Raw genomic sequence first — 25690 nt, 5'->3', positions numbered from 1 at the left:
AAGGATATTCATTCAGCAAAACTAAACTGACACTATCATGGGAAATCACTACAGTCCTGAATAGCCATTTCAATTTCCCATGAATGGTTCATCTACCCTTCCCAGCAATTCCAACAAGCAAGGCTTGCTATAACCTCTCCCTAGGGAAAAATCATTAGTCAAGAAGCTAAAGTAGAGGGAATGAGTTGGGTTGGGAGCGATGAGGGAGAATGATGAAAGGTTGGTCTAAATCAAAATGCATTGTACTAACAGAGTGATATGTTGAATGGTAACTCCTTTGTAACTACTTAAAGATAATAACAATATTTTTAAAAGCTAAAGTGGGTCAGAATTGTAGAGTGCTTGCCTAGCATGCATGAAGTCCTGGGTTCGATTCTTCCATAACACATATACAGAAAAAGCCAGGAGGGATGCAGGGGCTAAAGTGGTAGAGCTCTAGCCTTGAGAAAGCTCAACAACAGTTCCCAGGCCCTGAGTTCAAGCCCCAAGACTGGCAAAAAGGGAAGCTAAATATCTTGAGGTTATAAACCCCTTATCATGTAGTAGAATGATGCTTATATCACTGAAATACCAATTTCACAGAGTAAAGAATAATGAGATGACAATGTTTCTCACATGGTTGTGCTACACCATATGGCAGAGTTAAATGTGTTCTACAAGAGATTGATATGTGGCCACAAACATCGAATTACTTCGAATCTAAATTCAGACTCCAAGATCTCTAAAGAGTCTCTACAGAATCTGTTAAAGAGTTCTTGATAGTATTAGTAAGATTTCAGGGCTGTAAGAGTTTCAAAGAAAGCAGGCATATTATAAAACTGTTGATCTACCCCATTGTAAAGGTGACCTGTGAACCTTATGTGTTAACCATGGACTACTTCTATTCATATTTAGGAAAATGATGTGTCTTTCACCCAACCAGGACTAATCAAATATAAGCTATATGTGAAAGGAATATAATATAAAGATAGGACTTGACTAATGGAATTTACTTGCAAGGACTTCATTAGATTCACCACAGGCTGACCAAATGGGGCACAAAACAAACTATACTGAGCCAGGAGCGTGGCATAGTGGTAGAATGCTTACCTAGCATGCACACAGCCCAGGGTTCAAGTCTTTGGTACCATATACAAAGAAAAAGCCAGAAGTGGTGCTGTGGCTCAAGTGCACTAATCGTGAGCAAAAAGTTTTCAAGGATGGTGCCCAGACCCTGAGTTCAAGCCCCAGGACTGGAAAAAGAAAATAAAAACATACGTTCTAAGACTCATATGCTGTGTTTAATTAAATGCCCCATATATGATGTAAGTGCCCAAATAATGAGCAAATGGTTCTCTTTATATTGTCACTGTGTCTAATGATCCCAAAGCACAAGATTTCAACCTTCTTTTGATATGAATCTCACCATGCCTTATTAGTTTATCCATCTACCTAACCAGATTTTTCTTTTAAATTGCAAGGCTAGAAATCTAACTCACCTTTATGGTCTTTGTATTATATAACATAAACATAAAATTTGTATTCAGTAAATATTTACCAAAATGAACATGTAAATGTAAATATTTGGGCTTTCTAGAGATTTGGGAGTTAGAGGAAATATGGAAAATAAGCCAGAGTCATAAGAGCTAGAAAGATAAGGATTTAAGTAAGAGAAACGAGATTGCTGGTCAGAATAGAGTGAACAAACTAATAGAGTGATGAGGATATAGTAAGAGATCTGGCCCTAGATGAAGAAGCATCATAAATGAAGAAAACTGAGAAAGATTTTAAAGGTAAGAAGCTTTGGTTTGCCAAAATTCAATTCAATCTTTGACATACCTTTCTGAAATGCATGATGGTATCTCTGGGATGGCTTATGTTAGCTTAGACAAGCATTTATGGTGGAGAGTTTGCAAGGTGGGATTATTGGAGGTTTACAATGAATTCTATGTGCAATCAGTGTGTAATCAAAAATCAGGACAACAAGCTCTTGTGGTGATCCAGGTGGTATCTATATGCACAAAAATAGCTTATCTACTTGATTAGCCTAGTGTAGTTGGTAAACCTAGGCAGTGGTTTTTAGAGTCTGAATACTACCAGAGTTAATGGAATGGATCAATTATGCTTCATGTGGCACAGTGTTCACTTTGGATTTTCCTATAAGAACTACAGGCCCAGTTCAGGAGAAAAGTTTACAGTCATGCTTGTTTAAAAAGACTGCATAATCCTTTAGGATGTGGCCTGGCTCCTTTCTCTGTGGTCACAAGCCTGAGTGTGAACATCCTCATTCACACTTAGAACAATTTCATCACAATAGGGCTTTGAGGTCACTTGAATTCTGACTGTCTACCCAGCAATCTCCTGAGCTCCCCAGAGCAGATCTAACCCAGGGCAGCTCACAGCACGCACAGAGCCCTGGCTCAATAACATTGCATGTCTATGAGATAACTGTGTCTTGTCTTTGAATAGGAAACTAGTACAGAGTGGTACTAAATTTCCCATTCTCATATTCTATGCACTATTGTTTTACAAAATGATAACAAAATAATGCATCCTTATAGTGGGAGCAGGAGGAAGAAGCAATAACTGCTGACACAACCACCAAAATGTAGCCTGTTCTTCCTAGTTTCCCCATCCAATATTCTATAAGATTTTTGAGTTTTCCCTTCAGGTTTAGTATTTAAAAAAAAGAGAGAGAACGTATTCTGAAGGTCAAGAAAGAATGGGAAGGTTCCCAAGGCAGACCCAGACCTTATGCTCTTCATAGCTTGCCCACTTCCTGGCTTTTGCTGACTTTCCCCCCTGCCCAGTCACTGTACAACACCTGTCACTCCCCACATATGCTCTGTGCTTTCCTGCTTTGTTCCCTGTGATTGAACTGCAGGCCCCGCCCTCTGCCAAGTGCCAGAAGTGTCCAGCTTTCCTCAAAGCCTGGCTCCAATCCCGTCTCCTGTGGGAGCAGGCAGAGCTTGTCACTCCCTCCCCAGCACGTCTGCCACATGACACTGCACACTTTGTCCTCTACCTAATTTGTCAGATTATGGTGTAGGTAGTGTTTTGATGAATGTGCCCCTGCTTCTTTGTTAACCAAGTAAGGGCATGGAATGGATTCTACCCACTTCATACTGTGCTTGGCATAGTGTGAGTGTTCAAATACGTTTAATAAATGAGTAAGTGAATTAGAATAAGGTTAAAAACAGTAAGGTTTCACATAAGTAAAATACTTCTCATTAGAATACCATCTAGCATCCTGTAAATTCTTCCAAGTTTCAAACTACTCTTTGGGCAGGGAGTTAAAGACTTTTAAATTAATCTTTGAATTTGATAGGACCAAAAGGACCTAAAAGAAATAAAAAGAACAGAAGGTACTCTGGTATTTGAATTGGGAAAGGTACTAGAGTACTTTGGAAATGTGTTGCCTTAGAAAAGTGGTATTCTGTTATTGTATATTTATTTGTGTGTGTGTGTGTATGTGTATGTGTGTGTGTGTGTGTGTGTGTGTGTATGTACATGAGGGCTCATAACCATGTGCGAGGGCAAATGTGCACTACAGGGTCTGAGTCTGAGCACCATTAAGGAGTGCAGAGCATATGGAAAATGAATTTGAGTTGAGCAACTTAGTAACACTCTATCTACAAACACAGAAAGCACTTGGACACTGAAAACAGTCCTATGCAAACCAACAAAAATACTATTTGGTTTGTTTTAAACAACCTTAACTAGTCCTTTAACAAACAAGTCAAAATGAATATTATTGAAAAATACATTATTTCATTTTTCTCCACACTTCATTATTTCTGTGCATTCTGCCTTTTTGTTTTTTTTTGGGGGGGTTATTTTTTTGTCTCCCTGATTTAAGGCAGGGAGAATTCCTCCACATCTGGCTTAACTGAACTGTCTTTTGGGCATGAGATTGTTAAGTTAGTATCAGATAGGCCTAGGTGTTACTGAAGCCATTTCTGGTAGCCCATATTGCCCTAACTGGGAGAAGTTACCACATGAAGTCAGCATTTCCTCGGCCTGAGTGTCATAGTGTAGAACCACCTGACTATTAAACATTTCCTAATTCCATGAACAAATGTGCTGTCAGAATTGCACTGAAAAAAAATGAGCTGTAGTTACTAATGTACTTTGTGCTGTCAAGTAAGATTATGAATGGCTCCAGCATTCTGTAGAAGGTAAACATTTGTAAAGACCTCCTTCACAATCACAAATTAAAGCCAAGAAACAAGGGTATAAAGAGATTCTTCTCTCTACCACCCCCACAATGTTTTTATTTTTTCCTCTCAAATTAATTTCCTCTCAAATTTAGTTATCTAAATTTTTCCAATTATCTTTTTAGTTGTAGCTATACTTAAGAACTTATTTTCTAGGATAATGAAATAAAATGCTTTCTAAAACATTTTCTAAGGCTTATTTTAACGTCCAAGTCCCAAAAGGAAAATACTCCATTCGCTGGGAGAATGTCTCAAGATTAATTCAATTATAGAATTTCCTGACTCAAAGGAACTTGAAAAGATCATGTGCTAGCAGCCCGCACTGAATGCCTGAACCCGGCCCACATGGGCACCAGTTCTACTTGGCTCTTCTCAAAACAACAAGTGTAAGACAGGGCGTCTCATTGTTCCACATTCTGAGTGCAACCCATCTTTTTGACATTACATTCCAGTTCTGTATTGGAGCCATACAAAGCTTCGTCTCTTTTATGTCAGATTTACCCACCAGGTTCGGTGTCGAATGGAGTATGTTAGCCAAGAGAACCTTGTCCCAGCACTGTGAGAATATTAGGGTGAACTCATGGTTATTACCCATAAGCTGAGAATGACTAGGGACTCAGTGTTTGAGTGCTGCCAAAATTGGTATATAGAAACCTAACTGGCAATTTGATGACATTAGGAAATGGATCCTTCAGAAGGTAAGTTTATATTTTATATAGTTCCATACGGATGGGGGGGAGGGAGGGAGGGAGGGAGAGAGGGAGAGAGGGAAGGAGGGAGGGAGGGAGGGAGGGTGGGTGGGAGGAGAGGGCATTGAGGTCCCTTTTATGAGCCCCTGGCATTGCCTGTTACATAGGAAGTTTCCATTCCAATTGTAATATTGCGTCCACCTATAACTTTGGTTTTCCTCTGCTTTTTATTTTCTTATAAATTCTTCAGTGGATACCAATCCTAGGGTCCAGATCCCCTTGTCTTTGGAAGACACTTTTCTACACCACTGCCCTACTTTAGTAGGTATGTTCTCTTTCTCCTAAACGCCTTGCCACTTATTCTACATTCTAGCCACTGCTAAAAAAATTTAGTATAGTTATGGTGTTGTTTTCTATACCATGTTAAACATCTCAGATTAATCATGTTATGTATAATGTGCATATTCACATGCCATAAATAAGTATATATTTAAAACAAACATTCCAAATTTCCTGTAAGCAATTTTTTAAAAAGTCAGGTTCACAGTAAGGACTAGTCAAGTATGAAATAAACAGTACAGAAGAAAAGTGTTTCAAGGTAGACAAAATGACCTAAATTACACCCAATGTTCTGCACTGTTAGCATTTCATTAATGATTGCATTTGTTCCATCCTGTCAAGGATGATCTGCCATTTAATGAAATCCATTGATCTCCAGAAGAGAATTAATTATGAAACACAACTTCTGTCAAAGTATAACATCCTTAGTTTGAAAATGTAGTTTTCTGTTGACTATCTTTGCTGGTATCTTGTAAAACTAAAATTCAAGAAGTAACACTAAAAATACGGAACAACCACAACAAACCCCAACTCTGGATAAATTGAGCCTTGCGAAAAGGATTTGAAAACATGCTTTGATATATCTGGAGCACAATGTAGTATATACTTGTAATGTTTTTGGAGTAAATTCAGTGCAAATTAAAATATATTGTTGTTCCTTAATTGCTTACATGACATGTTACATGTTTTTTTAAAAAAAATCCATTCCATTCCAATCTGTTTGAAATACCACAAATCTATTTTTTCTTCTCTTCATGAAATAAATGAAAGAAATATATGTTATTTCAGTAATTTTGCAATGGGAAATATTATTTACTAACTTTTAAACTTAATCTTTGTGAAATTATACAAGCATCCTTTGATTTCTACAAGGGACTGATTTCTTTATTCTAAAATTCACAGACACACAAGTCCATGATTTAAAATAATATTTCCATAGAATGGATTTATAGCCCCCATATACATTAAATTGTCTCTACATGACTTCTAATACGAATTACAATATAAATTCTATGTAAATACTTGTACTATATTGTTTAGGGACTGATAACATGGTCCATTCCCAGGCAATGTTTTCAAATATTTTCCGTCCATGATTGATTGGAAACCATGAGGGCAGAAAGCCAACCGTATATGCACAGGTTAATAATTCAAGAAGAGAGGAACCATAAGGTTGCCTGTTGTTCCTCTTTTCTTTAGTCCCCCACCCACAACAATCTCAACTTGTATCAATTTCACTTGCTCCAGAATGATCACCATAATTCTCACTAGAGAAGGGCCTGTAACAGGGACTGCAAGTTAAGAAACTTTTCTGTTACATTGCAAATATAAAAGATAAAGGTATACCATACTTATACTGCCTCCTTCTCTTTAATTTTTAAACAAAAACTTTTATTAACATATCTATCTGTAACTTTAAATGCTACTGTATTTCTTGACCAATTGACATATTCAGTATGTTTCATAGCCCTCTACTTGCCTTCTACTTTACCCTTTTCCTTTCCTATATACACACTGACATTGTTCAAGTGAACACGCAACTACAAGCAAAATTGACAGTAAATATCAAACCCAGCAGCAAAATTCACCTACAGTATGATCCTTGTGATGATCAATTTTGCTCCGTGCCGGAATGAACAGCATGCTAGGAACATTACTAATGGCAAAGCTGAAAGCATATTCTTCTATTATACTACATTCAAAGCATGTGATAGTCTATGCTCCTTCATAGTTGAATAATCTTGTTCATTCTCTTTCATTTGTTCTTCAGGTTTCTAGTTTGTTTATTTTAGTTTTTTTGCCTTTAAAATACCAACTACCAATATCAAGCTGCTTGTGAAAAAGGCATTTGTACACTTTCCGACTCAGAATTAAAACACTCTATGAATAGGCACTTGCCCAGCTCTCTATTCTCTCAGTGTTTCTTAGTTCGGAAATATTTAAACAACTTCTTTTACTCCACCACTTTTGTTGGACAGTGCTTCCTCCTCTTATTCCCTCTGCCTACTGGGTAGTAGGAGTTGTATTTTTCTAATATTGTAACGGTAAAAGTTCAATATGCCAGAAAACAACTTACCAAAGAAATGCCATAAGAAATATGTGAAATTATAGTAAATGTGTGATCACGGTGTGGTGCTCCTCTGGACTCATTTTCCCAAAGAAAAAAATTCTCATCACAGTATAACGGCATAAAGTCTATCGTGAAGCCAGAAGACAGACAGAGAAGCACATGCCTCTGAACTAGTCTCTGGGTCCATGACTGCTTTTATGCTTTCTGGGGGTCTGAGAATCAACTCTTTCTTCTGTCCCATTTTATCTCTAGTTATATGCATACACTACCAATCACTTACTAGCAGAGGTAAGAAAACTGCTTCAATGAGTTTTACTGACAACTTTGGGAGCCAAGTAAGATCAGTATTACTTTCACCTATAAAATATACATATCCAAAACTGCTTATATATAATTATAAGGATTTCAACCCATCTACAGACTTGGTGACTCAGAAGTGAGAAGCACTTTTTCTGTTCTGTAAAATCAAAGTTGTAGAATTCTTTAGACTGTGCAACAGTCAAAGCAAACACCTGGTTACCATTTCAGAACATGTCCTGCCACGAGCAGTATCCTGAGAAAAGTAAACAGAAGTCTAATAGTAATGTCTAATCCAAATATCTGAGGTATACTAACTGAAAACTAAGATCTAAGATACACTAATGGAAAATAGCTAAAAAAACATTTAGGGGAGTAGAGAACCATACTCAGGGCCTCATACATGATAGGTTACAAGTGCTGTATTACTGAGCTACATTGTCATCCTACAAACAAAATATTAAGAGCCCAAGACTTAGAAATTCCAATGTTCTCTTTGATGACAAAATCTAGGCTGTGTGAAAAGGTGCTTCAAAATGAGTCTCCAGCTTGATACTTTGCTTCTGGGTTGACAATAGGCCAGGCTTTTGTTTGGTAACACATGGAACACCTTTCTGAAATGAATGAGTAGTATAATTAGGATAGATTTTGGTTCACAAAAGTTATGCAAGAGAAAAGAAAGCCTGGAGAAATCACCATGAGCCTGACCCAGTTTCTTCTCCTCCAAACTCCTGTACTTCATTTTGTCACTATGAAGAAAACATACAATGAATCTGTCTTGTTTGGGTGTGAGAAAATGAGGTCTTCTAGTCCTAGTCTGCAAAAATAAGAGTTTCATGGCAGGGAATTACACCTAGTTCAAGAGTACCTTATAAATGACAGCAAGTGATATCATTTCTGTTCTTTGAGTTTGAATCCATATCAGAATAATAAAGTTTTCCAAAGATCCCAGAGATTTGATATGACATATCATTTCCTCATTTGTCCTACTTCCTGGAGGTATGAATTGTCGAACCTCCTAGGCTAGATGTGAAAGCCTGTAATCCCATCTACGTAGGAGATCCAAGTAGGAAAAATAGATCACAGCCAATCCTGAGCAAAATCACTAAAGAACTTGACTCAAGTGGTAGAGAGCACTTGCCTAGCAAGCAAGACTGCTTTTAAAAAAAGCTATCTATTATATGCCTGCTAAATAAAAGCTACCTATTATAATTATTACCAATTCACCCTAATTTCTGTGTGGCTTATCACCCTTGGATTTGATTCACTTAAGAATAACATTTTACCCACTATGAAAACACACTTTCAATTGCGACTAAAAAGTCCACACATGATGTAAGTGCTAAATTTCCCATATGCCCCTTGCATCTGCGAGCCATGTATTATGCTCCCAAGGTATCTGACAGCCTCAAGTCATTGCTAGATGATAGTAGCAAAAGGATCTCTATGGGGCTGTGTTTTATAACTGTGCTCAAGACTTGCTTGTGCCAGAACTAGGAGATGTTGACCTTTTATAATTGAGGCAATCTCCTCAAAGGTCAACCTTGACAGAAAGGCCTGTAATTGGTGTGGCTAGAATCACTGAATCCCAGGCTACAGAAATTCAGAAGAAGGTTCACTGTTTCCTTTTGTGACTATTTCAGAAACAATATGAAGCCTACTTGGAGTCCTTAAATCATCAACTAGGAGGTAAATAAAGAAAAAAAGAAGAAATATAAGAGCTACTTCTTCTTCTCAGGACAAAAGTTGGCTTCTGGTATATCAATGACAGCATTTGGCACAGTGCCCAAAGCTTATGACAGTTCCTTCTCTGACCAAAAAGGCAAAGTAACAAATATGCTTATACTTACAAGTTAGAAATTATAACTAGCAGAGATTCCCAATAGAGCAAAACCTTGATACAAAAGGCCATATAGTATGACGCTAAATGAAAGGATCTCTAGGATATAGAAACATAAGCCATATAATGAATGATTGTTGTTCTTAAGATACTATGTTATCTCTCATCTCTTTTGCTGTTCCTTGGTTATCTCATATTGTTACAGTATCTCACTTTGTTACCTGACATATCGGATATATTTGTATTTGGTTATTTGAAATTGGATAGGGAAGGGGGGAAAACAAGATGAGGGTGGGGGTGGGGGGGAGGGAAATGGGGACTAAGACATGTGAAAGGGTATCAATGTATGGGAATTAATGCACCATCTATCTGGCAAATATCATGTAACCCTTCTATTAATTACAATAATAAATATATGAAAAAAAGAAATTATAACATTTCCAGGACTTTTCTGAGAATACACCCCCCCACCATTTTGCTATTTTCTAGAAACCCTACACATTCTACGGCACCTGCAACTGAATGTTAGTGATGAAGAATACCCTGAGTAATATTTTCTAATGGATCTCTTTCAGTTTTCTCTTAGCATGACCTCATGAGGAAGAATCAGTGAGTATAATGTCAGGCTCCTATCTACATTTTTCAATACAGACTATGAATTTTACTTTATAGATGTCAAGACTATTAAAGAGCTTTCCAAGAACATCCAGACAAGTACAATGGGTCAGAGATTTGATATCTAAGTCTGACACATTGTGACACTTAGTGCTTTCTCTAGGACCAAGTGATTGAGCTAGCCTTTTGACTGGGTCTACCAGATACCTCTCACTCCATCCAAAGCTCCCACCGCCTACAAAATGGCAAGGTGCCTCCATTGTACTCCAGTTCCGATACATACTATCATTTACATCCACATGTATGTCTGCAGCCTTTACTGCTACCTTTTTGAGTCAAATTTCAGTTAAGATAGTTAGGATGAACATAAGTCTGACATGCTTTGAATTAGACTAAGATTTGCAACAAAAATAAATGCTTTAATGTGAAGAGGGGTTCTTGGGCATATAGTAGTACATACATAGACCCTCCATCGTTGCTAAGGCAATGGGAACATCCCCAATGCAGAGCATTCCCCACTGTCTAATCCTAAATGTGTCTAAGATTCTCCAGAAGGAAAGACTTGGGAGTTCTGAAAGCTGAAAAAGTCCACAGATCCAAAGTACATCTCCCTCTGGAGGTATGGGTGGGGGAAGTCTCACTTAAAAGGCACTCTTAACACCTCTGGCACTCACTGTGGGGTAATAAGTAGTTAGGTGCTCTTGGGAAAAAGAATCATTTCTTTTCCTATCAGACAGTGATGATTTGGTCTGGTTTCAGTTCAAGCCAAACGTACTTCAGTAAAGTGTTTTTCTTTTCTATTTTTTTCTTGAAGATTTCCTATTCTTGTCTTTTACTTACTTGCATATGGCAAGGAGAAATGATATAATGTATGTGTGGTATGTTCAGCTCCTTTGGAAAGTAATGTTCTATAAGTGCAAGATATTAATAATAGCAATATTTCTGTTACCATGAAGACAAGCCAAGTCTATCTTTTACATGGTCTTTTAAGTGATTTTTCCCACAGGTTTCCTTTTTTGGTAAAGTAGATCTGAATGAGCCATATGAATCTCCAATTTAAAAATACTCATTGGGGAAAATGCTGGTTAGGATCTATGTACCTAGGGGGAGACTGGTTTGCTTCCTGAAGTAATGGTGGCTATGGAAGTTAAGAAATAGGAAGGCCCATCAGCTCACGTAACAGAGTTGTGACACAGGTACTTGACGTTGTAAGTAGAAATGCATACGTGTTTTATGCACTAAGGTCAAAATTTTAGGCCCATTCACTATAGAACATTGTGATCAAGTGACAAAATCTTCCTTCTCAGGAGTTAGGAGGCACATGTGTCCATGCAGCTAAGACCATATTAGAAACAGATCTGGCATTACTGTACCCTATAAAGACAATATGGGTTGATAATAATGACAATGTCCACCATTTACAAATACTGGCCCTCCTCGAAGATTGTAATGATTCATTCTCTCATTTTATTCAACCCTCTCAGTACACCTACATAACAAATACTATCTTCAAAACTTTAGAAGTGTTCATAGTACCCTGCCAAATGCCATGCAATAACAATGTAAAGTTTGAGCTTCAAGCTAAAAATAATACCCTCTCCTTATAGAATAACCATTTTTTCAAAATCATTTTTTGCTTTTGGTAAAGTTTTATGTTAACTTGACTGGTCTATGAAATGCCCAGATAGCTAAATATTATTTTTGCATATGTGACGGTGTTTCTGAAAGAGACATTCCAGCGGATAGCCTTAGGATAGCAGCGGGTCTCGCTGATGTGGGTGGACATTATGCAACCCATAGGAAGACTGAATGGAACAAATAGGCAGAAGGCTAAAGCAAAGCCTGTGTGACTGCTGGATCTGATACTATCTTCTCTTGTCTTCAATGCTCCTGGTTCTTAGGACTTCAGACTGAACTGGAATGTATACCATCAGCTCTCCAACCCTTGAACCACACAGATGCCTGGCTCATTTTTATATTCTTTTTTCCATATATTTTTATTATAATTATTAGAAGGGTTACATTATATTCACCAGCTAGAAGGTGCATTACTTCACAAACATTGATATCCTTTCTCATGTTTTGGTCCCCATTTCCCTCCCCCCACCTCCCCATCTTGTTTTCCCCTCTTCCCTATCCTAATTCAAATAACCAAATATGAATATATACAATATAGCAGATAACAAGGAAAAATACTGTAACAATATGACATAACCAAGGGACAGCTAAAGAGATTAGAGATAACATAGTACATTAAGACCACTTGTGTGGCTCTTTAACTTGAGTAAAACACATCACAGTATTTTTCAGCCTCTGTAATCCCACATGAAAAGTAGTCTGTGAGCTTGTAATTTCCAAACTCTAGCCTCCAATTGTAGGATTTACTGCCTGTCCACTGCATTTCTTTCCTTAGGAAGTTGAAAATGTGACACAGATAACCAAAGAATGTACAGTGAAGAGTACAAGTGTCAATACAAATCAGAGTTGTGTTTTCCTTCTGTTTGTTTTGTGATCATGAACGAGTCACTGTTTGAGTTTTATTTAGTTGGTAATATATTAAATAGCGATAATACTATGGCAGAGGGGGGGTTGAAACATTAAGTGTTGCTCAAGTGCTTCACTGAACCTCCAGGGCAAGGAAGCTATGCACCCCTCAATGATGTCCAATGCTGTTACCACAAAACTCAGCAATGTCCAAAACAACTCAGGCCTTATGAGTAAAACCTACCAGAGGCTGGTAAACTTCTAGCACAACTGCTCTCAAGTCTATGAAATCTGTAATATAACCTCCTTCTAATACCCACACTTGTCCAGACCTCCTTTGCTGACAAAACTGAAACAAAGGAACTCATGAGGAAATTATCTATTCAACAACCAAATACAGCCAGTATAAAACCACCCAGCTCTCCCTACCCCAACAGCCTGGCCAATTACAAAGCAGGAGGCCTTAGGGTTGCTGAAGAGTGGCCTTATTAGACTGAGCCCTGAAGAGAGCCCATCCATTCATAGGCTATAGCCCCCAGTGCGCTCAATTGTCTACCTTTTCCTAACAAGCACTGGAATCTTAAATAGAAGACTGACAATACTGGGCATAATTAAGTGCCTACTAATTCATTCGGTTCTGGGACTTGTTTTTAGGAAACTTAGAATGAACTTGGTATTTACCCCTAATGAAGGAAAACAAGCCTAAGTGTTAAAAATAAAAGCCTCCAACTTCCTTGCGTGATTCACCCATCACACAATTTTGTTTTCTTTGCTGAATGGCACTGGCAGGAAGACCAAATATGACCATTTAAATATGTAGCCCAGAGCTTATGTAGCATAATGCCAAAATTTTTAGCAATCCTAGTAGATACAGACAGTCTGATCCCCAGCTGCAGGCCTTGGAAAAGAAGGTCTGTGCCACTCAAACACAAAACAAATAAGACCTTTCATAGAAAGGATTCTGTCAAGTGCCTTTTAAAGATTTTTATTTGCCTTTTGTCACATTCAACCAGAAGTCTGAATGTGAAAATTCTTCCCTGCTGTTCTTGGTCTATTTTCCTGTTCTTTTTTTCCTATTCTTAACTGAAAAAAACCCTTGCTTCCTTTAAAAGAATCAAATGTATAAACAAATGAAGTTAACTATGACAGAGCTGTAAAAGGAAACTGAGCAGGTTTGGAATCAGTAGCAGCCTAACTAGCAGCAATCTTTGGAAGTTGCACAATTCACCGGTGATACTGTTGGTGATTCTTCTTCATGCTCATGGGAGCCTGATTTGTGTTGGGCATCTATGATGTGTTCACATACATTCTGAATTGTCCGAGCCAGTGACAAAAATCTACAATAGCAGAAACAGGCTAGAGTCCTACCAATGAAATGTGAGGAGCCATTGAAGATCTTTAAGCTAATTTGAGAGTTAGAAATCAGGACATTATGGTTTGAGGCTAGCCTGAGCTCAGGAAGTTCTTCAGACTCCATTTCCCTCAATGGCTGCAAACAGTGGTATACATACAATCATTACCCCAGCTCTGAGAGAAGTTCAATGGCTAGCATTGGGGTCTAACTCAGGGAAGCTCAAGTAGGAAGATCGCAGGCCAGGCTGGCCTAGGCACAAGGCAAGATGTTATTTCAGAAGTAACCAATGCAGAAGTGTGGCTCTAGTGGTAGAGAATCTGTCTTATAAATGCAAGGCCCTGAGATCAATCTCTCCTAACCCCCCAAAACAGAAAAGGAATAATTCAAAAGACAATACACGAGCCCAAGAGTTAGCCTACATTGTCAAATTTATTATCTAAGACAGTATTTTTTCATTATTCTTTAGAGTTGACTTGGAGGTACTGTCACTGAAAACATTCAGATTGATAAATGATAACTGTTTGCATCATTTTGTAATCTCCATGAAAAACAGTGTCAAAATCAATTTGCCAACATCACAAGGAAAATTGTGCAGTAGTTACCTGTTACTTCTCCTCAGCTTTCAAAGTTAAGAGTACTCAGTGCTTTTCAAACTAGAACATGCAGATGAGTGGTCTAGGGTCTTGATAACCACAGACAGTAATTCAAGTCACATATAGGCATGGGAAATCTGAGACACTGCATTACCCCTTGGTGATATGGATATTTCTGCTCTTGGGATTTCTCTTTGCATAACAAGGCTGTATACATCTCCTGGGGAAGAGTCCTATGCTATTCTTTATAGGACTTGGCTAGAGTTACTGATTCAGACATGGCAGGTCACCCAGTATGAATCAGTGAAATGTGAGATGTTTTCTGAGAGCCACTGAGAAAGGTTTTATCACTCTCTAAGAGAGCAACTCAGATTATAAATCCAAATGTATAGTGATTGAGATTATGACAGTTATTTCTTCTGCCAAGAAAGCCAAGGATAATAAGGCTCACTTCCTGGCCCAGGAAAGAAGTGGTGAAGAGAGAGAGCCCCCGAAAACTGCTGGGTTAAACTTCACCTGAAATTAGATTCTCCAGATCCTTCAGTGGCATGAGCCAATAGACAATTTTTGCTCCTTCCTCTAGTCCTTTTAGGTTGGCTTATATATTCATTGCATGAAAATAATCTTAAATGATACAATTACAATCAATGCCCTGAGAAAGGTCTGTAAAGTATAGCCAAAGGTTTATTTTCTTTATTTGGCTATAAAACCAAGGATGTTTGTTACACTTTCTTTACAGGCCTGCTAAAGAAAGAAGAAAAGGAAACAGAGAAGGAAAAAGAATGAGAAAAGGTCGGGACAAAGGATGATGAAGATGAATGGAGTAACAAAGTACATGTCTCTAAAATGAAGCTTCTGAAACTTTTTCTACAAAAAGGTGGGATAGTCAATAATTTAGTCTGTCTCTATGACTGTTGTTGGAATGATACAGCGCTCTTATTCTAGTGCACAGTAGTCATCGACAATTCACAGATGAATGGGCAAACCTTTGTATTTATAAAGACTAGAATATACCCAGTTTGGCCCACGGACCACAATTTGCTTAACCCTCATTCACAATCAGTTTCTTTTGACAAAAATCCATTTTTTAAAAGCGAACAGAAAAAAAATCAAAATAAATATATGCCTTATTTAGTGAACTTATTTAAAACAAAAAAGACCTTTGGGATGTTCTAAAAATAAATCAGGTCCTCTCTCTAGTAATGATTAATGTTTGTTCATCACGGTGTGATGGAATGATAAAGAATGAACCAGAGCTCTTGAAGAAGTCCCTACGAAGGAGTGAAGACATCCTTGAGCCGTTTCTGCGTCCCTCAGATGTCTGATCATAGCCTCATAATCCTTTTCCTTGCCATGAAAGCCTGGTGAGTCTGTAGAATCTACATATTTAAGGACCACCAATTTGCAGATACGAAAGGCTAGAAGCAAGAAATTCAATGTAACTTTTCTCTGGCTTTACCACATGAGAAACGCTTTGAATCCTCAGAGCTACATTCTCTATGGGCTCTTAACAGTAGTCCTCATGGCCACATTTCTAGAAGTATCCTTTGCTGCTCCAGATTACTGTGGAAGTCAAGTGACCACAGAAACACATGGTCTTTCGATTCAAGGTGCTGTGTTCAAGACCAAGAGCACTGACATTTGAGGAAAGGTACTTCTATTGTGGGTGTTACTGATTCCAATGACTGAGACACTGAGGCCTCCAACTACGAGTGGCCTGGCTTTGCTCCTAGTTGCTTACGTTACTCTACTCTCATCTAGAGAGCAGAAACATCCTTCCATGATGTTTCTCCTTGCTGTTCTTATCAGCTTCCTGGACTGCAAAGTGAATCTGACTTCTTTGCAATTGGGCTTTGCTATAGGCCCAAATTAAGGATTTTGACACAAGATCATCATGGATTATGTGGTGGGCCCAAATGTAGCCATAAATGTCCTTAAAAGACAGATATAGAGAGAGGTTTGATTGCAGAAGAGAAAGTACTGTAGCAGTGGAAGCAGAGATTGGAATAATGTGGCCACAAGCCAAAGAGTGCTGGCAGCCACCCAAGGCAGGGACAGACAGTGCCTAGATTTCTCCCCTGAAGCCTGCAGAAGAAACCAGCACTGCCAACATCTTGCTTTCACCCTCATAAGGCACATTTCAGTCTTCTTAATTCCACAATGTAAGAATAAATCTCAGTCATTTTAAGCCTCTAAATTTGTGGGAAATTGTTAAGCGTGGCAACAAGAAACTCAGTGAAGCCTAGATATAATCCTGGTGTTTAGAATCTTCTATTTCTTCAATGATATTTGAATCAAATCTGTTTCTTTAGGATCCTCTAATCAACACACTAGGCCTGGCAGATACGTCCACACAGCCTTAAAATAAAGTCAGATACACCTAAATTCAAACTGAGGAAAAGTAAGGAATCCTGATACTTACATCAAGCCACATGAACATCATAAATGACACTGGAATAGAATCATTTGGATGTTTTCTCACCACTTTTCTTATTCTCACTAAAATCCTATTAGGGGGGAGGGAAGAACATAAAGTACTGAGTTTATCAAAGATAAGCTAAGACTCCTTTGAATCTATAGTTGATGATGTAATGCCCTAGCTATTCAGGAGGCTGAGATCTGAAGATCATAGTTCAAAGCCAGCCTGGGCACTAAAGAACATGAGACTCTTATCTCCAATCAACCACTAGAAGTGGCACAGTGGCTCCAGGGGCAGGACAATAGCCTTGAGCTGAAGAGCTCAGGGACAGCACCCAGACCTAGAGTTGAAGCTCCACAACTAACAAAAATTAAAAAATAAAACAGACCACAGAGCTCTGACCCACAGACTAAGAGTATATAGTATTTCTGTAATTATTTACAATTTCTAATAGTATTTCTAACTGTTTCTCGCCTAATATACCAAAGTACCATACTAACTTTCTGATTTTAAAATAAGATCATGTCCAAAAACTAAAAATACTCTTAAGCTCACATCCAAGAAATAATCACTTATAATTTTTAGTGTATGTCAACCCAATCTTTTATGCTATTTCACAACTTGATTCTTTGTCTTCAAAATTTCATGTGAGCATTTCCCATATCATTAATTTTTTATGACATCATTTTAATGGTTGTATGGCACTTAACCATAAGGAAGAGCCATGATTTATTTAACAGATCTCTTGTTATAAGGTATCTTGTCTATTTCTTTCCTTTGTTTCTGCAACTAGAAACTCAGTTATGGATCTACATCTTCATGAAGGTCTGGTGTAATGTGATTATGACAAAATCTCAGGAGAACATTTATGGGCAAAATTGTATGCATACTTGAAGTATTCTGATGTCTGCCAAGTTGGCTATCACCAGAATTCCTCTTCCTGGAAGGTCACTTTCCAACTTATGGTGCAGATGATGACCCTGCAGAAGACCCTCATTGTCTGAACCACAGACACTGAATGGGAAAGACCTCAGTAGCTAGATGAAACATCACATACTTTGTTTCTTTCATTATCTCTTTATCTCTATCTCCTCACCAACAGAATTTTAATGGTGTGTGTGTGTACCAGTATAGGGCTTGAACTCAGGCACTGTCAGGTTTTTTGCTTAATGTTGGAGCTCTACTATTCGAGCCACGGAGCTACTTCTAGCATTTTGCTGGTAAACTGGATTTAAGAATCTCACAGACTCACCTGGCTAGCTTCAAACCATGATTCTCAGATCTCAGCATCCTGTGTAGTTAAGATTACATGCATGAGCACTCATGCCAGCTCTAATGTTTTGCTCTTACATCCACTGTTTGCACAAATCCTCTGCGGTGGTCTGAATCCTTGTGTCCTCCCTGAATTTCTATGTTGAAGCCTAATTCCCAATAGTATTGGGAGGTGAGTCTCACAGGATCCTTAGAAAAGGCTCACGAAGAGGACCAATGAAATAAAGCTGAAGTCCCAGAAATCAACCCACAGACCTATGGCCACCTAATCCTTGATAAGGGAGCCAAAAAGAATAGGATGGAAGAAAGACAGCCTCTTTCTCAAATGGTGCTGTCAGAATTGATTAAGTACTTATAGAAAACTAAAGTTGGATCCTTCTATGTCACCCTGCATCAGAATTAATTGCAAATGAATCAAAGACCTTAAGGTAAACGTAGATACCCTGACAACTTTACAGGAAGGAATAGGAGATACACTAGGACTCCTTGATACAGGTCGAAACTTCCTTAATAAAGGCCCCAAAACACAACAAATAAAAGAAAGTTTGGACAAATGGGATTGCATTAAACTGCAGAGCTTCTGTGTGGCAAAGGACATAGCTAGCAAATGAAAAAAAAAAAAAGCCCACAGAGTGGGAGAAGATCTTCACTAGCCATACAACAGACAAGGGCCTCATAGCTAAAATATACCTACACCTAAAAAAAATCAATCTCTTAAAAACAAATCCTCAGGCTGGGAGTTTTGCCTAGTTAAAGTGCTTGCCTAGCATGCATGAAGACCCGGGTTCGATTCCTTGGTACCACATACATAGAAAAAAGCAGGAAGTGGTGCTGAGGCTCAAGTGGTAGAGCTCTAGCCTTGAGAAAGTCCAAGGACAGTGCTCAGGCCCTGAGCTCAAGCCCAGGACTGGCAAAAAAAAATCCTCAAAGAAACAACCATCCCATTAAAAGGTGGGCTGAAGAGAGACTTCTCTGAGGAGGAAATAAGAATGGCATATAGACACATGAAAACATGCTCCACATCTCTGGCCATAAAAGAAATGCAAATCAAAACAACTTGAGATTCCACCTCCCTCCACCTAGAATGGCCATGATCAAGAAATCTAATAACAACAGATGCTGGCAGGGATGTGGCCAGGAGAAATCACTACTACATTGTTGGTAGGAGTGTAAACTTGTTCACACACTCTGGAAAGCAGAATGGCGATTCCTCAAAAGACTAAAAACAGAGCTCCCCTATGACACAGCAATCTCACCCGTTGGCATTCACCCAAATGTCCAGAAATAAGGGAAGACTAAAGCTACTACCACAATGATGTTCATTGCAGCACTATTTGACATAGCTAAGATATGGAACCAAACCACATGCCCCTTAGTAGATGAATGGATCGAGAAGATGTGGTACTTATACACAATGGAATTCTGTGCTGCCATCAGATAGAATGACATTGCCCCATTCATAAGGAAATGGAAAGACTTGGAAAAAATCTTATTAAGTGACGTAAGCAGACCCAAAGGAGCATAGGCTCCGCGGTTTCCCTCATTTGTAATTAGTACACATCTAGGCTTCTCCTAGCAGAGGCTCACAACAGTTCAAAAGCTATGTGCATATGATCAGATAGGATGAGACTAAACAATATGAACTTTAGGATATGGATACAAGAGATTTATTTTTGTGATTGTTGTTCTTAATGTACTATGTGCAGTTATTTCTTTTCTTTGATACTTGATACATTGTATATCTATTTGTTTATTTGAAATAGGAAAGGGAAGGGGGAAATTAAGATGGATGGGGGGAGGGAAGAGGGGACAAAAACATGAGATGGGGTTTCGATGTTCAAGAAGTAATACCCCCATTACCTGGCAAATGTAACTGTTACAAGGTGATTTGAGAGGCTACCACTCCATCAGATCCTGTGAGGTCTCCCAGGGAGTCTCAAGGTCCTTTGACTAGTTTCCATCTACACTGATGGGTAGACTTGTCCACAGGGCATTCTCAGTATAGTGTCGGTAAATGTCTACTATCTTTTCTACTCTCTGTCCAAGTGAATGCTTCCTTGAGCTGGGGTTCTATTTTCTGCTACATTCCAACACTGAGAATGGTCACCCAAATACTAGTATATCTTATTTCTCTATTTCTTCCAAAACTCTTCCTGAAAGCAGTTCCCTCAACTTTTCTCTGTAGCAGAAGGCCACATACTATCACCACATCCCTTCCTGTTAGGCAAAAAAAAAAACAAAAAACAAAGACATTATGTTCATTAGTTTGTACTATGGTTTTAGCCATAGGTGGGTGTGTATCTGAGTTCTACAAAGACATTCTTAACTCAGAGAGATAGAAATGTCATTCTTGTCCAGGGAAATGCATGCCCTAAACTGAGTGTAACACAACTGCAGCAGCAGCAGTAATAAAGTAGAAACTCTGTTTCCCAGGCTTTCCTTAAACTAAAATCCTGGAACCAGACTTTGGATTGCTGATTGCCATCTTACTGGTGGTCTATTATCACCCGAAAGAGCCTGAAGGATCTCTATGATAAAAATCATAATCCACGTCACTGAAATCCCACATGACACCTGTGCGATTGTACCTTCTTCCTGCTGGGCTCCACCTGTCTGTCTAGACCTTTATCTATCCTACCCTGAAAAGCTGTCCAATTTGTCTGAGCCTCCTCAGAGACAATGTACTCAGGGTCTTGTCCTCCCATCTGTCCTGTCTGAAAGCAGCCAAGTTCTTGTACTGGCACCAGGCCAGGCCCCCCAATAACCATGATACCTATGACCTGTGTTTTGCCTCCGTAATCATCAGGGCTTGTAACCAACACTGGCTCCCTGGAAAGGAGAAACTTGGATCTTAAGAACTTTGTTTACAACTTAAAGTCCTCTCTGGCAACCCTAGAACACAAGCTTCTCAGCCTCCACCCAGCAAACACAAAAGTACCATCTGCTAACTTCAAGAGAGCCAGAAGTTAGGAAGTTGGCCTCTTGCGTTGTGATCAGATGGATCACTGTGGTTTTGAAAAGCCAGAGTTTTCCTACTTAGACTTTGGAGCTTGTATCACATCCTTCCTAGGGTTATTAGAAGAATTAATGTGCTCCTAATTCTACAATGTGTGGAAAATTACCACTAGCCTTGCTCATCAGAAAGAAACTGTCTCCAATTCAACTGCCCTTTTGCCCATATAGACCCAAACGTGGATGGTTTTATTGAGTATCTTCCCTCTCATCCTCATCTTTCCCCACCCACTTACGCTAGGCCACCAGATCATGGTGGCCCTTTTCTTAGTTTCATGTTAGTAGGAGGGTGAATATGGGTTTTCTCTAACCTATGAGGACTTGGACCTGCCAGCAAGAGATAAGCAATCCTAAAGACAATTTTGTTGGTCTTCCTAGCTCCATGAACTTGTTCTTGCTGCTATCCTGTCCCCCTCTTTTCTTTCTTTGCTGGTATTTCTTTCTCCTTGGATAGCTATGGATCATGTGGCTGTACTCCATATAACCCATTGGCATATGGCTCCTGCTGGTCAGTGGCACTGTGTCTTAAACAAGTGCTAAAATACTGAGAAAGAAGGGGCTTTCTGTATAAGGAGATGTAGTGCTAGAGCTACTGAGGACCAGGCTAATGCCATAGAGAAAGAAACCAATACAGCAAGGCATAGAAAAAGTGCCTGAGGTTTGGCTCCAAGTGGGGAAAAGGAAGGTGGGAGAGAGCAGAAGAGCAGAAGGGAACAGGGGAAGAAGGAGTGGGAAGGGGGGAAGAGGGGGAAAGAGGGACTGGAGGAAGAGGGAAAAAATACTGAGGAAGAGAAAAGACAGGAAGTAAACAAGGAATCTCATGCATTACCAGAAACATGTATCTCCAGAGAAGCTTTTCAGACATGTAGCAGGGGAGAGGGCGAGGCACAATGAAAGCAGATCGCTCACTGGACATTCTCTGGAGTAGTTATTGGGGTGGGGTTCATCTCTAAAGGCAAACATAAGAAACTGTCCCTCTAAGGAGTGACCCAGTGTACCAGAACACTGAAAATATGCAGATGGAATTTCTGGGATTTGCAATGTTACAAATGAATGTTTCCCATTTCCTCCACCCTTTTTTTCTGTTTTATTCTCGGGGTAATCCCCCTGTTTTCAAGCAGAAGCCCAATGAAAGTGGGTTGCAGGCTCTTGTCAACACCAGAGATAAGCGAAGAGCAGGAGAGAGAGAGAGAGAGAGAGAGAGAGAGAGAGAGAGAGAGAGAGAGAGAGAGAGAGAGAGAGAGAGAGGAGAGAGAGAGAGAGAGGGGAGAGAGAGAGAGAGAGGGGAGAGAGAGAGAGAGAGGGGAGAGAGGGGAGAGAGGGGAGAGAGGGGAGAGAGGGGAGAGAGGGGAGAGAGAGAGAGAGGGAGAGAGAGAGAGAGAGAGAGAGAGAGAGAGAGAGAGAGAGAGAGAGAGAGAGAGAGAGAGAGAGAGAATCTCTAGTCGGTCCCAGAAGTACAGATGGTCAGGAAAGTGCTGGAGCCAAACCCACAAAAGGACACAATTGGCATTTACGCTAAGGATGCAACACTACTCTAATCTTGTGCCCTCTGACCCGGCACTATATTCCAATAGGTCAGAGCATCCTTGCTTGGCTTTCCTAATGCACATTATCCTCTCTGGTCAATAAAATTCCCTTCTGTTTCTACACTGACAATAGATGTGAAGGTCAGCTTGCCCCTCCAGCTGCAGCGGTGTCTGAGCCATCAGTGGGAATTTAAATTAAAGATATAGGTAATCATTTCACTGCTTTTAGGCAAAAATGGAAGGTTGTATTGCTTCAGTTGCAATCAAGTGCCCAAGGGGGACTAAAACACACTTAAGAGGTAAATTTCCTAAGAGAGAAAATCTACCATTACTTTTTTTTCTATGCAAGCTGCCTTCTTTCTCAGCTTTCACTGTCAAATGGTGTGACATCCTGGGGATGGGAGAAAATCATGATTAGAGCATAATGAATTTTGCACAAAAGGAAGTCACAGGAAAAGAAAGAGAAAAGGAAATGAACAGAAGGCTTTAGAACTGTTAGGAAGGGGAAGTCACAGGTCTGGGGCCTGTGCCAACGCTGCAACTGACCAGTTGAGGGACAGGATAGGTTCTGTCCTCCCAGAACCAGAGTCCTTAATTGCAAAAGGATTTAGTGGAAACATTCTCTAAGATTCTGTTTCTAATCTTTCCTGAGCTTAAAACTCATTGCAGCCAGGTGCCAGTGGCTCACACCTGTAATCCTAACTACTGAAGAGAGACCTGAGATTTGAAGATTGTGGTTCAAAGCCAACCCTGGCAGGAGGGTTCATGAGACTCTTATCTTCAACTACCAGAAAAACCAGAAATGGTACTATGGATCAAAGAGGTAGAGTGCTAGCCTTGAGCTAACACTCAGAAGGGCAGCACCCAGGCTCTGAATTCAAGTCCCAGGACCAGCAAAAATTAAAAATAATAAAAACAAAAATCTATTTGTGGAAATTCCACATCTGGTAATTTATTCCAAAGAGGTGATATAAAAGGCACTTGCCATGGGGTGAGGTTGCACCCGAGCCCCAAGACAAATGGCTTCTCGTGGGTGACACCCCACAGAGGTATATACAATGGACAAGGAAGGCTTCCTTCCCTCCCAGTTTCTCTCAGTATTATGGATCGGACCCAGAGCCTTCTACTTGCTAGACAGATACTTTACCACTTAAGCCAGGACCCCATCCTTTTTTTCCTGATAGGGTCTTGGGTTTTTTCCTAGGGTCAACCTAGAATGCGATAATCTTTGTATAGTTCCCATATAACAGATTATAGGCAAACCTGGCTTATTGGCTGAGATGAGGCTTTGCTAACTTTTGTCTGGCCTATCTTCAACTTGGAATTCCTCCCAGTTTTGCCTCCAAGTAGCTGAGATTACAGACATGAGCCACCACCCTGGCTCTGACAAATCAGCATCAGTTTATCAATTTGTTAATCTCCTCCTCTCTCTCCTCTCTCTCCTCTCTCTCCTCTCTCTCCTCTCTCTCCTCTCTCTCTCTCTCTCTCTCTCTCTCTCCCATGAGATATAAATGACAGAGGACATTGTGAAAAGGTGAGCTAATAGAAACTATTTCTTTTTATTCTTAAAACTGAAAAAAACATTGTCAACTGGTTTGTTTTTAAAATAAAACACAACAGAATAGAAAGGGACACTTCACATCCCTCCACCCAGCCAGTCTCCTGAACTGATCTGGGAAAGCTTCAGAACAGAATATTGTAATCCTGAGGACCCTACACCTGGCTGCTCCTCTGGAATCAATGTTCTTTTATATTCAGTTGACACTGCTCTATTCCATGTACTTGCTGTGATAACACTTCTCAAACTTCTCTATTCTGCAAAGGAACTCAGCCACACTTAATGGCATTTTCTCTATGAAAAGTTCAGCTCAAGACTAACGAAAAGACCTCACAAAAGCCCCTGGCATGGCCAGTCAGCCTAGGACACATCTTACTAAAAAAAAAAAAAAAAGGATGACCCCTCCTCACCAAAGCCTGCTTTGTTCTCTTAAGTCACCTACAGATAGCAGAACTCGACAACTCACAGTGGGGTTTCACTCAGAGGTTAGCAGTAACAAGACAAAAGACAACTATAAAGGAAATTGTGGAGGACTTCAAGGTAACTGATCTTGAGATTTTCTTTTTAAACTCATATATAGAAGCCTGTTGTCTTTTAAAATGCAAACATCTAAGTCTGTTCTTTGTTCCTTCAGAAGTGGGGCCAGGAATCCGTGACATAAGCAGAAATTAATAATCCAAAGGGTTTTCTATTTCATTCTGACCCAGGCCACTTTTTGTTGTCATCAGACATTCACGTGGATGTCGCAAGACATGGTTAATTTCCTCATGACTGGCTGGGATCTCTGAATGCTGATTTGACCCTGGCTCTTTATCCTATCCTTTGTGTTGCATGGCTGGCACTCTGGACACTACTCTGATCTACTTCTCTCCTGTTCAGAAAGACAAAGGCATTTGACTAGCAATGCCATTCTTCTTCAGGGAGAATAAATAAATCCACTTAGAAACAGATTAAGTAGTGTTTTTCAGACACTATGTGCATACTTTTTTGTTAAAAATTTACTGTCAGCAGTTAGGCCTTTAAAAAGATAGTATAATTAGTAAGAACACAGATTTATGTTTTTGGTAAGTACAAACTCATTCCTGGCCCCATAGTAATAAGTAACATGTAGCAGCCACCTTGCTCAAAAAAATGGCACATGGGGCCGGGAGTTTGGCCTGGTGGTTAAAGTGCTTGCCTAGCATGCATGAAGACCCGGGTTCGATTCCTCGGTACCACATACATAGAAAAAAGCCGGAAGTGGTGCTGAGGCTCAAGTGGTAGAGCTCTAGCCTTGAGAAAGTCCAAGGACATTGCTCAGGTCCTGAGCTCAAGCCCAGGACTGGCAAAAAAAAAAATGGCACATTTGGAATTGTTTAGAGGCTTCTTGAGACTAAGCCAATATGGTATTTCTCCACATGTCCAGAGTTGACCATTCTCTGTTCC

The 25690-nt window shown here is 39.6% G+C and overlaps 1 protein-coding gene and 1 long non-coding RNA gene across 2 annotated transcripts in view; one reads left to right on the top strand and one right to left on the bottom strand.

Annotated features, from left to right (window-relative positions):
• LOC150046523 (uncharacterized) overlaps window positions 1-25690 on the bottom strand; it is a 275398-nt gene that overhangs the window by 59251 nt on the left and 190457 nt on the right. The gene's annotated exons all lie outside the window — the stretch shown is intronic.
• LOC150046525 (uncharacterized) lies at window positions 4687-9474 on the top strand. Its single transcript, XR_016539625.1, has 3 exons — window positions 4687-4894; window positions 5136-5210; window positions 9236-9474. It is a non-coding gene; the product is annotated as an uncharacterized LOC150046525 (long non-coding RNA).

This window comes from Megascapheus bottae, chromosome 25 (assembly GCF_031878675.1).
Source record: "Megascapheus bottae isolate mThoBot1 chromosome 25, mThoBot2.hap1, whole genome shotgun sequence".
Taxonomy (NCBI): Eukaryota; Metazoa; Chordata; class Mammalia; order Rodentia; family Geomyidae; genus Megascapheus; species Megascapheus bottae.
The sequence above is the reverse complement of the archived record's forward strand: the minus strand, read 5'-3'. Positions and strand labels throughout refer to the sequence as shown.